This window comes from Ictalurus furcatus, chromosome 26 (assembly GCF_023375685.1).
Source record: "Ictalurus furcatus strain D&B chromosome 26, Billie_1.0, whole genome shotgun sequence".
In the NCBI taxonomy this organism is placed as follows: Eukaryota; Metazoa; Chordata; class Actinopteri; order Siluriformes; family Ictaluridae; genus Ictalurus; species Ictalurus furcatus.
Genome location: NC_071280.1, coordinates 16104468 through 16116758, shown reverse-complemented (window position 1 = coordinate 16116758; position 12291 = coordinate 16104468).

The following is a 12291-nucleotide window of genomic DNA, read 5'->3' as shown; positions in this document are numbered from 1 at the left end:
TGACTCTTCATCTGTTTTTTTTTTTTTTTGTGTGCGTGCGTGTCTTCATGGCGATTCTGTGCCCTTTCTTAAAAGCACAGCAGCAGAGTCCTGCCTCTACACAGGAACACCAGAGCACAACATTGGGGTCACCTTTTTATTTTTTATTTTTTTTTTCTATTCTCTCCCCTCCATACCAGGAATCTAGTCCTTTCCTTGTGAGTCCCTTGTGTGCCCACTGGGCTTGTGGTTGTTCTAAAAGTCTCCGTCTTTAAGTCTCTAACCGAAGAAGACATCAGGTTGCTTGGGAAAAGGCCGGCTATGAGAATACATATTACTTTGGGGATATGCTTATAAGCCATACTGGACTGCTTCTGAACCTCTAAGATCTCGTTAGCGCTCCTCTGGGGGGAAATGCTAGTCCTCAACAGTCATAGTTCCACGCGGATTAGTGAAATGATTTCCTTATGTCGGTGAAACGTTAAGGCTTATTCGTCAAGGGAGTTTCCAAACGTTCTCTTATTGAACTTACTAAATATATTCTGGGAGGTTTTTTTTTTCTTCTTCTTCTTTTTCTTCTGTTAATGAGATGTAAACACAAAGTGCATTGCATTTTAAGGGATTGAACACATTATTTGATTTCCCATGGGAGAAATGGTTTTTGTAAGATCCAGAAAGCGACAATCTACAGCTTAAAAAAAACTAAAATTCTACAATCTCAAGGTGTTCAAATTGACCGATATTGATGGCTAAATCGTTACAGGGAAGGGAAAAAAAAAAAAGGTATCGGATGAGATACTTGACGTCAAGATCACAGCTGGATTTAGAAATGTCCACCAATTTAAAAACAAGCAGCAGTGTTGTGGGCAGCAGTCTGAACAGTGATGAAGGCTAGACTGTGATTAAAAAGATGATGGGTTATAGTCTCTAAGGGGCCTCCCCTTTTTTATTTTTTATTATTTTCTTTCTTTCTTTCTTTCTTTTTCAACCATCATTGCACGTAATCATATGGGCAGCCATTCCAAAATGATTCCACCCCCATCCACAGGGCGCGAAGTCTCTCAGAAAGGTTTGGTGAAATTATATACGCTGTATGGCCAAAAGTATGTGGACACCTGATCACCTGCCATATGCACTTTCATCCCCAAACTGTTGCCACAGAGTAGGAAACACACCAATGTGTATAGCATGTTTGTATGCTTTAGCAGTACAACTTCCCTTCACTGGAGCGAACAGGCCCAGACTGTTCCAGCAGGACAATGCCCCTTGCACAAAGCGAGCTCCATGAAGACATGCTGTGTTAAGGTTGGACTGGAAGAACGCTGGTGTCCTTCACAGAAGCCTGACCTCAACCCCACTGAACACCTTTTGAGATTAACTGGAACGCTGACTGCACCCCAGACCTCCTCGATTCGACATCAGTACCTGACCTCACTAATGCTCTTAGATCTGATCGAACACAAATCCCCACAGCCACGCCCCAAAATCTAGTGCAAAGCCTTCCCAGAAGAGTGGAGATTATTATAAATGGGGAATAAATCTGGAATGGGATCTTCAACAAGCACATATTTATGATTGTTCAGGTCTCCACACCCTTTTGGTTATATAATGTAAATAATATTCTGTGGCCTTCAGTTACCAGATCTCAACCCAGTGGAGCACCTATGGAGGGTTTAGGGGCAGTGTGTGTGTGTTAGCACTCTTTACCACCATCCTTAACACACCGACTGAGGGAATATGTTTTGGATCGAGGAACCGCACTCCATACATCCAGTACACTTCCACTGCACTGAAGCTGTTCTCGTGGCACAATCGTATAATAGACTAGAATCTCATGTACACCGGATGAGCTGTTAAGCAACCGCTTTGTCTAGACGGTCTGTTCCGAGAAAAGCAGCAGAGGAGACATCCATCCGTTAATAGCATCCATATCTCCCAGCGCCATCCACGTTTAACGACAGACCTGACAAGCTTTCATCAGGATAACAGTGTAATTCTTGGTGTGTGTGTGTGTGCGAGAGAGGGAGAGATGTATAGAGGTTTTTGACTTTCAGTCACTTTGGACCACTTCTTTTTCTCTCAGCAGGTGGTTCATTATATCCAAAAAGAGGAACATCGTCCCACTCATTCTCTCGCTTGCTCTTCCTTTTCCTCCTTGGGGCTTTCATATTGTGAACGCTGACAGCCTCTGAGCTCTCGGAGTGCTCTGCTGTTGATGTGCAGATCAGGAAAGCTAAATGTCAAGGAGGTCATTTTGAGGAAATGTATTTAAATGTATGGTGATTTATTACGCTTTTGTTCGACTTAATAAATGGCTATGCATAATCGAGCAGGAGATCAGGAAAATGTTTGCCAGTAAACACCGCCCTGTGGCTCATGAACCGAGCGGACGAACGGAAAAACCGCGTCCCCGGAGGAGCGAGAGATGTGGAAATGTTCGCAAATTAAACTATTGTGTAGGTTTTACTTTGTCATTTATTGCTCCTTGTTTATTGGCGTTGTGGGTTTGGCTTTCTGATTGGCTGACGCAGAGAGCTAGTTTGGGTTTATGCTCAGGACAAGGTGCTAAATTGAGACCGTTTATCAGCAGGACCGCGCCTCTGGGACAACTCAGGTTGTGTCTGGTTTTAGAGTTGTCAGATTTCCAGTGGAGGAGGAGGAGAGAGACTGTGAAGGAAGATGACAGGATGACAGGGATGAGAGCTGGTGGGTGGATACTGAAAAAGAAGGTAAAGTGTTCATACTGATTGTGACCCAATGAACATGTAAAAAAAAAAATAATAATAATAATAATTAAAAAAAAAAAATGCATTCCGGTTTAAAAGAAGCTTTCCTTTCTTCTTTGCTTCCCCTTTTTTCTTTTGTTTCTTTCTTCTGCTTTTTTTCCTCCCTATTTCCGTCAAACAAGGGGAAAAAAAAGTTTGATTGTCTTTCTTTCTTTCTTTCTTTCCTTTTTATTTATTTTTTTTTACTTTTTTTTCCCTTTCCTGTCTTTTATTTTTCCTTTAATTTCCTTTTTATTTTTTCTTTCACTTTCCCATTCGTTTTTTCGTTCTCTCTTCCTTTCTCTTTCCTTGTTCACTTTAATTTTCTTTCCTTCCTTTTGTTTTTTTGCACCTTTTTCTTGTATTTTTATTCTTCATTTAATTTAATTTTCCCCCTCACTTCTTTTTCTACCTTTCTTTCTTGCTCTCTCTGTATTTTCCTTATACTGTGTTCTATTTTTTTTGTTGTTCTTTTACTTTCATTCTATGAGATCTCTCGTGCGCTCTCTCTCTCTCTCTCTCTCTCTCTCTCTCTCTCTCTCTCTCTCTCTCTCTCTCTCTCTTTTCTCTCTCCCATCTATCCTTCTCTTCAGGGGGAAAAATCCAAGACAGCTTTATCCTTAAATCACATTTGCCCCACTCAGCTTGATGAATGGAAGAGTCAAAAGTTTACCATAATCATTAATACAAAAGCTCTGTTTACATCCTAAAGGTCACATGAGTAATCACTCACGCTCCGAAATGTTTCAGTGTGTATAATTACTCTGAATGTAATGAAAACACACCGCTAATATTAATATCCAGACTCTACGGGGGACAGTCCAGACAGGTTTTCAGGCTCTACAAGGAAAACAGCCCTTTGGTTTTGTGTGATTGAACTGCTTTTGAACTGCATCTGTTTGATTCTGTGATGAAAACAGAGGCGACGCTAAAAATAAGTGTCGTTGCATGACTCACCGTGCTAATGTCTGAGGAAGTCTTCTATTTTTTTCTTCTTCTTTTTTTCCTGAGCTGCATGCTTTTGCATTGATGGACAAGTGTTAGGACATTTGCTATTGTTTTCTCCATTTTAGTAAAGTGCTTACTGTACTATTTCTGTTCTATGCGTGTGTGAAAGCTTCCTCAGTTCTCCCTGAGCATGCCAAAAGCTCGCTCTCATTTCTGAAGATGCTGCAATTTGGCTCAGTCGGCCCATTATGACTTCTGTCATTCTGTCTCTTAGACTTTATATTTGTATACATACTGCTTTCTGTCAGGCCTGCTTTCCATGCACATTTACATACTGTGTGTGTGTCAGTCATTTTCCACATTCTCATAATGAAAGACATGCAGTATGAAGCCTTTATGCGGTTACCAGGCAGTCGGGTCTTATTCCGCGGTCTCTAATAGATCATTTATTTTCCTTTCATTGGTTTTTGACTCATCTCTGGATAACAGCGGTGACACTGGGCCTTATTTAAAATTCCAATAATGTGCAATCTGTTATACTCGTACAGCAAGAGAGAGAGAATAAAAGAACGGGGATGGTGCAAATAATCTATCTTCCTGCCCTTCAGAATGAGGGCTAATCTTATTGACCTGGGTCAAATTACAGGTAATGCTTAGCTAACCCCTTTGACATAAAATTCTCTGAATATCACAAATTTTAAGATTTTTTTTTTTCTTCCCCCCATTGGAATCATGAACACTGTTGCTAGGCAACTAGAAAACGTTTTACACTGAGGCTAAAGATTTTCCTAGCTAGCACACAATCAAGACTTTTTTTTGTTTGATAGACAATATAAAATCAGAATGACAGTGTGGGGGGGGGAATGAGCCAATGCTGTCAGGAATACAAACGTTTACCTCAGATATGTTATTAAAATACTAAGAAAAGACTCTCTATATGTAATTGCACTCTTACTGAACTTCCATGCATTCACAATATGGAGAAAGGTGTGTATAATCTAATGTCTGTAGTGGTGAATAACACAATCAAGCCTTTCTTTTAAAAAGACAATATAAAGATAAAATGACCAACATTTACCTCAGATATGTTAAAATACGAAGAAAATACTTTTGTATGACTAAAATCACGCTTCTTATTACACTTTGCTTCGAACACAAACCTAACGGTGTTTTCGAAAACATTGTTGCTAGGAAACCGGAAGCTGCACATGAACTTGCTGATCTCCGAGACGGAAGATTTTCCTAGCTAGCACATAACCATCAAGTCAATATGAAGATAAAATGGCGGCGGATATGACAAACAGTAAGAAATACCAACGTTTACCTCATATGCCGTTAAAATACAAAGAAATGAATCTCTACACACTTGTGCTCATAAATTTGCATACCTCTTTTTTCAGTTATTAACCTTTTTTGTAGATTTTACGAGGGCATCACTAAAATTCCATTATTTTTTATTATTTATTTTATTTTTTTTAAGTACTGCCCTGTTTCACTTAAGATGTTTACATATAGTCCACAAGACAATAATAACCGAGTTTACATAAATGAGCCAGTTCAAAAGTTTACACACCCTTGATTCTTCATACTGTGTGTTGGTACCTGGATGATCAGCGACTGTGTGTTATGATTTGTGATCGTTTGTTCATGAGTCCTTTGTTTGTCCTGAGAAGTTAAACTACCCACTGTTCTTCAGAAAAATCCACCAGGTCCTGCACATTCTTTGCTTTTCCAGCATCTTCTGCACATTTTGTCCCCTTTCCAACACGGGCTATGTGATGTTGAGATCCATCTTTTCACACTGCGGACAACTGAGGGACTCGTAAATGGTCTGCACTTACATAGCGCTTTTATCCAAAGCGCTTTACACTGTCTCTCATTCACTCACTCACACACCAATGGTAGCAGAGCTGCCATGCAAGGCGCTAACTTGCCATCGGGAGCAACTTGGGGTTCAGTGTCTTGCCCAAGGACACTTCGGCATGTGGAGTCATGTGGGCCGGGAATCGAACCACCAACCCTACGATTATTGGACAACCCGCTCTACCACCTGAGCCACAGCCACCCATAGTCGTACACGACTATTCCAAAAGCTGCCATGTTAAAGAAGGTAACACGATACATTAAGAGCCATGGGGGTGTAAACTTTTGAACATGATAATCAGTGTAAATTATCGTTAACAGTTCTTGCTGTTAAGTCATTTTATGGTGGCTCTGATCCTTCCGCTGAAGGGTTCAGGTGTACCAGAGATTGTTTTGAGGCTTCTGGACAGCAGAAGGAGGCCTCAATGGTGCACAGATTTTCAGCAAAAGAGTTTCAGGGTGTAGGTCTATACTTCCTAACTATTTACTCAGCTGCAATAATATTCTAGAATGGACATATGGAAAAGTAGGGTTTGTGTGGACAAACGTTGGCAGCAGAAATACGTGAATTGTATATTATAGATTTTGGTAATACTGGGTTGTCCTCAAACATAATGACACCATTTTGAGTTGAAATCATCGGTGTTTGCAGCTGAGCCCGCCTTTTTTCTTATAGCTGGGTTTAGGGTTTGCTGGTCGACGTATTTCTCAAGGAATTCCATGGAGTATATTTAAGAGTTGTTTTGTATTTGTTTGAAAATCTTGTACAAGTTTTACTGTTGTTCTTAAGTTAAAGTATGATGTTCAATCGTGCGCCTGTAAGCTCGTGACTTCAGCTTTCACGCATGCTCCGTCCCATTCAGTTTGTACAGCGAAGCCGTATTAATTTGTACTAGAGGAAGGCGTAAGTGGATTTGGATTGGATTTTGGCTAGTCTGGCAGAATACCCAGTAATTAATTGACCATTTAGTTGGCCAATGTTGTCCCCCCCCCCCCCCCCACCCAAGGTTTCCAGAATAGAGATTAGTGGTCCCCAGCCCTGAACCTGGATTAATGCCATTGTGCTCTCACACACCTGATCCATCCTGTGTAATTATGGGCGTATTGAAACTGGACTTGGACTTACCATGACGTTGGGTTTCTTTTCTAAATAGTGTTTTTAGCAGGATGCTTGGCGTCTTCAAAATGCATGCATTCAAATCTATAACACCAGTGAGTTATAGCTGATGTAATGCAGTTAAACATGCATACTTCCGTCATTTGCAATAGAGGGGAAGTGGCACATGCGGCAATACAGATTATTATTTTTTTTGTGTGTGTGTAATTTGCAGGTTTGAGTAGGAGGTCAGAAATAAATTTTGTGCAACGATACGGAGTAGCACGAAGTGAACATTACTGTCCTGTTATTTTCTATCAGCTCACACATTTATGTTGGTTAAATTTGACATAAAAAATTAACTCGTTACCAGAATTTTACTTGGTGACTCATTCCGTAGCCCATTTTCACCGATTTTGGAGGTGTTCATGTTGCCTCCTTTACATTCCACCATGAGCCTTAACCCAAATCCATTTGATTCGCCTCCATGCAAAGATGCTTTCATATAAATCAGCTTGGTGTGCATGTATACATGTACCGCAGTGTGAATACCTGTTTAGTAAATGTACTGGTAATGTAAGTATGTGTAAAGCGGTATCGGCCGTCAACATTGCCGATGCAACAGTTGCTTCAAAAGGAGAACAGCGTGACATCTAAGTCAACCTGGGTTCTTTACTCAACTTCAGCTTTTACACTTCCTCTCTTTTTTGCTAGTCATTAACGTTATTAGTTGGCGCTTCCACAAAGTTTATTCTTTTCGACACGTGTTTTGATTTTGGTTACACAAAAGGTTATTCAGTTAACCCATCAGGATGGAAAGAAGGATAAGGAAGTGTGGCGTATCAGGACAGGAAGCAAACCTTCAACTGGCTTCACTGTACACCCAGTTATAGAAATGGACCGTAATACCATAATTAAGGCCTTTAACCGTAACCCTATCAACCGATATCAAGCTCCGAACTACAAGTCTATATACTATAGTACTAGTTTTTGCACTTGTTTGGTGGATGTTCTGCAACATTGCTATATATGTAACTATAAATGAATAAAACGTGTCAATTTTCAGTAATAAAGAAGCTTTAATTGGTGTAAGAGGAATAAAACACCCGTATACCACATCATCCTGTCATTGTCACCCCACTGAATTTATTTCTAACTTCTGACAAATGTAAGAATAATGCTGACACTGGTTTACAATGGGATATCATATGGTTGTTCTATTCTTGACTTAATGACATCACTGTGGTTTTACTGTGGTTCTTAGGTTAACTGTTTATGTAATAGTACAAATGATTACATATACCAATTATATTGCCATATTATAATTATGGGTTGTCATGGTTTTTAGCATGTTTTCGTGTTCTTTTTCCAAACCAAAAACCATGGTTTATTGTCGTAAGCGCCCAATGACCGATCATCAATAATTGGAACAAGAAGCAGAGCAGGGTTTTTTGTTGTTTTGTTGTTTTTTCCACTGTGATTTTGGAAGTTAATTAAATTTGTGGTTTTTCTGGGAATAACACGCACTTGGCTTTTGCTCCCCATTCTCATTGGCCAGCAGCCCAGAAGATGCCTTGGCAAACCTGAGAGGAACTCTGAGTTTAGACAATCGTCAGGTGATTTCTGGTGCATGGGAATCTATCGCGCTTTTTTTTTTTTTTTTTTTTGCTGAAGTAAACACAAGTAGTTATTTCATGAGGTTCCTCTGTTTTGGGCATGTCTTTCCTTTCTTACCCTTGGGCAGACATGAATGTGTCATTCTCTTAAATGTGCTGCAAAATATGTCCTGCAAGAAATTATGGTGGTTTCTGCACGCCATCTAAAACCAACCATTTTTGGTACGTATAATTATATTGGTCAAGAGTCCGCCTCTGTGGTCTCTCCAACGGTGAAACTAGAAATTATGCTGCTTTTTTGTTATAATTGCAGAAGTTATTTGTACTTTTCCAAGCCACTGAATTGTGATCCCTCAAACCACTGGCACAGTGTAATTTTTAAGTTCAGACTCGTGTAGTTACGTTCTCTGCTCCAGGCCTGGTGTGAGAATAAAATGAAAACAGCACAGTTTAGGCCCCGTAAATGGCTCGAATCCTTGTCCCAACTCAGTGTTTTAACTGGCTGTGTGTGTGTGTGTGTGTGTGTGTGGGGCTTGACGGGCTTTGTGTTGCTTCACGGTCAGTGGACCACCAATCGCTGCCTCCTGGGTGGTCGCCATAGAAACAACGACACGAAGGAGGTGGTCAACAGAGGGGAGGACAAAAAGGTATGCTGGTGACTCATTGAAGTGTGTGTGTGTGTGTGTGTGTGTGCACGCAAGTATTCCTCTGAGATCTTTCTTATTGACTGTTCCATGAAGGATTAAGCCAAGTTTCCCCTTGGTTGATTAGAAAAGGAGGAGGCTTTGTTTAAAGGGCTGTCATGATGAAATGGTGGGAGATAGGAGCAAATTTAGCTCTTTCCATCCACCAAGATATGACTGAACAACAAGCAAAAGTCACTTTCCCATATCAAGCCTCCACTCCTCCTCCTAATCCCACAGCTGGTTTGGTTTCCTTCAAATGGACAGCAGGTTGGACGTATAGTTTTTCCCTTTTGTGCGCCGACAAAAATGACAAAACGCTTGTTTTCAGGGAGCCACTGCAGTATAATATGCAGCATGCAGGAAACAGCCGCGTTTCTATTTCGTTAGCATGTCTGTTTTGAATGTTGATGAAATGTAATGCAATTCTCCTCCCCGCGTCTGTACTGTACTTCCAACGTCTGCTGAATCGTCCCGAGCTCGTTATGATCTTTAAATGATTTTTCCAGTTGGAAAAACAAAGCCAGATCACATGTTTGTCAATCATCTTTGAGTAAAATATAATCTAGACTCGTGGAGGGTGGAAAAGGTCTCTTCGAGGTTGCTTAAGGCTTCATTGGATAAGCTTCTTAGAAGGGTTCCATCTGGAACTATATACCTTGGCTTTGGACAAAAGTGATGAAATGCCAGTACAAAACCAACCCATCCATCCATCCATCCATCCATACCTCTGTACCACTTATCTTACACAGGGTCACTGGGAGCCTGCAGCCTATTCCAGGGGACTCAGGGTACTGGGTGGGGGACACCCTGGCTGGAGTGCTATTATTATTCAAAAACATAAACTATCATGACTGGTTAAACATCACAAGGTATCTCGTCACCATTCAGGCATGTTAGTCGCTTATCTTGACCTTTTGTAGGCAAGGAATTTTATATAACTCGACTGGCCCCTAATGTATTTAGTTTTAATACCCCTAATATTAATAATATTCTAAATGTAGGTCGGGAGTGTCGGACAGCAGTCCCACAGGATCCCAGCATTTTTAGCGTATTGGTTCATGAACGTTTTACTAATAAGCTGATGTTCTGAACGAGAGTGAATTCTGAAGTGCTTTGGCCCTCGATTCGGCCTCCCTACCCTTCATTACTGGTTCATATTTTATGAAGTGTTGCATGGCGTAATTAAATGCTTTTATTGAAATCCAAGTCGCTTAGAAGTGAAGAAGTGTAGAGAGTAAGCATCCAGCTGTTAAAGGAGACACATTGCAAATTTTTATTCAAGGGAAATCATGGGAAAGTCGTACGCTCTTTTTAAAAAATCCCGGTGCCGGAATTTTACAGTTCTCTAAAATCTCTAAAACTTTTTAATTGATGATCTCTTGCCAGTTTTACTGGCGACGCTGAGAAATACTTGGAATTTGTTCTAAAAGAAACGTCCACCATAAGTTCTGTGATTACGTGGCGGTTCTTGAATGAAACAAGGTACATGCAATTTAAAGAAAATTTGAACAGAGTTTAAAACGATACATTGAATGAAGTCATGGGAAGTGTGATGTTGAACCCAAACAGAATCTGGGAGGATTGATTTGATCTTATTTGTTTTAATTGTTGTTTTTATTTTTTTTATTAAGGCTTAAATAATGTAGTGTAATGGGTCAGATGGAATGAAAACCATTAACAGAGGTTTGAAGTTAACATTTCTAACATTTGCCATCAAAATTCTATTAATTGCACATTATGATTATATTCAAATCTGGTGGGGGGGTTTTCAGTACAGGATAGAATGGTGAACTCCTTATGTACTGTGATCACACGTACTATACGAAGTGGTAAATAGAGGTTTGGTTGGAAAACACTTAAGTATTCCTTTACAATAATATTTGAATCCATATTTCCCAGATTGTCAGTTCCTGTAAATTATATTCTTAAGAAATCTCCTTGGACAAGCTTACGGGTTTGGCTTCATCCTTCTCTCTTGTCTTGACCTCAAATGCCTTTGTTAAGCTGTGAAACATCTGACCGTGGCACACAGTGCATCCTCTGTTCTGACTTCGTGTGGGAGACGGGTTTGGAGCTCGGAGTGGTGTGCGAGGAAAGTCCCGTCAGTTCGGGGTATTTCCTAACCATGTCAGTAAGACCATTCACTTCACCATCACACACACGTTGTAGTCATCGTCCTATCTTCCCCCCTTCTGACAAAACAGAAGAGACTTACAGAAGGTCAATGTGCTTTAGGGGTTTGATATTTAGGTCAGGACTCTCCCCTTCTCTGTTCAGATTCTCTGCGAGTGTGCTCATGACCGTACTGCACAAATGAAATGTCCAAGAAGGTCTGTGCACTACACAACAGAAAACAGGTTCGCCCTATTAGCAAGAGCTTGCGAGTTTGAATCCTGACGATGCTATAGCCATCCATGGCTGGGAAGCAAGAGAGAATAACTTTCTACCCCCCCAACCCCGTCAACCACAGTGATATTGACCAACTGTTGGTGTTCGTGTATGTTGAAGAAGGCAGATAGCGCTTTCCTCAGAGTTTGACAGTATCTGTTCATTTATTTTCTATACCGCTTATCCTTTTTGGTCACGTGGAACCTAGAGGCTATCCCAGGGAGCATGGGGCACCAGGCGGGGTACACCCTGGACAGGGTGCCGATCCATCGCAGGGCACAATCACATACACATTCACACAGCCATTCATACACTACGGACACTTTGGACACGCCAATCGGGCTACCATGCATGTCTTTGGACTGGGGGAGGAAACCGGAGTACCCGGAGGAAACCCCCGCAGCACGGGGAGAACATGCAAACTCTGCACACACAGGGCAGCGATGGAAATTGAACCCCCAAATCACCTTTTGCACTTCAGTTACAGAATTATTATCAACGTGAGCAAAAAATATATAACGTACTTAAAGGTGGGTGCTGTTTCAAAAGTATTGGCACTTTACACTGGCAGAAAAACCTAGTACTAATTCTACCTTTTCTTGTCGCTAGAGAGGTATCCTTATCCTTTTGTACCTTTTTAACATCTCTTTTACCAGGAAATGTAAATATAATATACCTTTACAAAAGAGTTTAATGGACTAGAATGTACTTTTAAGCTTTAAATGGACATCATATGCACCTTTCTAGGTAAATGATGCATAAAAGCGCAAAAGATGTATGCTTGAGGGAGTCTAGCAACAAGGAAAGGTACAGAACAGTCCCCCTCCCCCCAGAGAGTGTAGGATTAATATTTAGTAAAGCTTCCTATGTAGTGGATGCCCAAACTGCGCCTCTTCTTGTAATGTATAAGGTTTGAGTCGCGTAGAATGTCTTCAGCCACACCTTCGTGC